The sequence below is a fragment of the Myotis daubentonii genome, chromosome X, assembly GCF_963259705.1.
Source record: "Myotis daubentonii chromosome X, mMyoDau2.1, whole genome shotgun sequence".
NCBI classification, from domain to species: domain Eukaryota; kingdom Metazoa; phylum Chordata; class Mammalia; order Chiroptera; family Vespertilionidae; genus Myotis; species Myotis daubentonii.
Genome location: NC_081861.1, coordinates 32,464,597 through 32,466,593, shown reverse-complemented (window position 1 = coordinate 32,466,593; position 1,997 = coordinate 32,464,597). Strand labels below are relative to the sequence as shown.

The 1,997-nt window shown below is 53.2% G+C and overlaps 1 pseudogene; it reads right to left on the bottom strand.

The window, feature by feature from the left end:
- Positions 1-372: 372 nt before the first annotated feature.
- LOC132224859 (nuclear prelamin A recognition factor-like) lies at positions 373-1,698 on the bottom strand (annotated as a pseudogene).
- Between the last annotated feature and the right edge of the window lie 299 nt (positions 1,699-1,997).

The following is a 1,997-nucleotide window of genomic DNA, read 5'->3' as shown; positions in this document are numbered from 1 at the left end:
AGGTGCGTTGACAGAACCAAGTCTCAGCTCTTCGCAGGACACTTCCAGGTTTGTTTGTTTGTTTTAAGCCTAAAGGACAGTAGTCTGTCTCCATCCTTGTTCTTTGGGATTTTTTCAACATCAGATAAAAGGATATGTACATTGGGGCAATCATCTCAAGATACAATATTCCAGTTGCACCCATGTGACAACAGCGCCCCTCAGAGGGAGGGAGCTGACAGATGGGGAGCAGGGAATTCTGAAAACCAAAGCGATGACAGAGATGCTAAACCTTTCCTTCATGTGTCTGACACCCTTCTTCAGGCAGCTGGCAGGCCGGGTGTCTGCTGGACCTTTACCACTTGATGTCCTGGCAGGCTGCCCTGGGTCCTGCTAGGCGGTGTGCAGGGCCACCTGGGCCCAGGGGGAGTCACCTCCCTGCCCCAGCCACTCCTAGTACAGCTCCTGCACATGGGTGCTGGTCTCTGGGTGCCACACTGGAATGGCAGCATAGACGCCTTCCATCTGCCGCAGCAGTGCCCTGTCTGCACACCCGTTGTCAGCCTGGGCCTGGCCCCTGCTGCTTAGGAATGCCTCACAGAAGCCAGGACCTCCATGAAGTGGCAGGGGAACTTGCCCCTTTATAGCTTCAGGACCACTTCTGGGTGTTCCGAAATCCGTAAGCAGCCTCAAAGCGTAGCAGAACCTCTGTCCTTTTCAAGGGTGACCTCCTGGAAGTCTTTGTTCCTCAGGGTGCAGTAGGTGAGTACTCCCACGTCCTCGTTGAACGGCTCCTTGGCCATGTGCCTGAAGATGTGCGCCAGGTACCTGTCGGAGCTGGCACCCTTGTGGAGCCTCACCTCCTTCTTCATGTCTCCAAACAGAGTGTCCACATTGGCGTCATTCGAGACGAGGTCACTTTGCTCCATTATCTGGATAATTTCAACTGAGGTTAACACGCAGTCAGCACCCTGGAAACTACGTAAAGCTGTGGTAACATCTTCTCAAAGGGCCTTCAGTTTGTCATAACACAGGGCCACAATGACATGGAAAATTTTGTCTGGGGACAGGTTCTGCCATCTGGTGAAGTAATGATCTGCTGGGGATACTTGGCCATTCAGAGGCGGGGGTGATGGGGTGACCCAGAAGATGCTCTACATATTGGTCCCAGCCAGGGCAGGAGGAGGTAGGCATGGGTAGGTAGGGCTCTTCCTCACGGTGCTGGCAGTGCCAATACACAAATTCCTTCTGACTCTCCAGGATGCTGAAGTCCGCAGCTATCTTCATGTCAAAAACAGTGCACCCCAAGGCTTTTGAGGAAGCTGCAGAGCCTTCTGGATGCATCAATGACACTGAGGCTGAATTTAGCAGCAAAATAAGGCAGAGGCTAAGGACACACGGACACTGCCAGCACCTTGTACTGTGAGGTATCACATTTCTTATTAAGGTTCAGAACATGGAAGAAGTCCTTGGTGTTCTGTTGAGAAACTTGGACTCCTTCATCTGCGGTCACACAACTGTCACATGCCAGGCAGTCACTCAGAAATATCTTGGCATCAGCCAACTTTTGGAATTCTCCCTTCTCTCCATTCTCCTGAGCCAGACTCTGGATGTTGACTGCGGCATTCTCTTGGTCATCAGTTTTTGTTTTTTTACTACATTCCTTTCGTGTGCACTGATCACACTTCATCTGGAGTGGGGCGGACGGGGGCAGGCTCAAGTGACCTGGAGGAAGCACAGAGAGAGCAGTCAGTCACTGCTGGTCACCCCTGGTGCTGCTGGTGGTATCCTTTCTTCCTTGTGTAGTGTCTAGGGAGGGGAAGTGGCCCCAGTGCCTGAGGCCGAGTTCGAGGAGGCCGGCAGCGCTATCAGGATTGTGCAGACAGTGCCGGTCCGTTGGTGCCTGGCCTGTCCTCTTCAGATTCAACCTGCAGGACTACTAAGGGAGCCAGTCCAAAGGAGGGGAATCATCCTCAGTGCCTGAGGCCGAGTTCCAGGAGGCCAGCACTCGCTGTCGG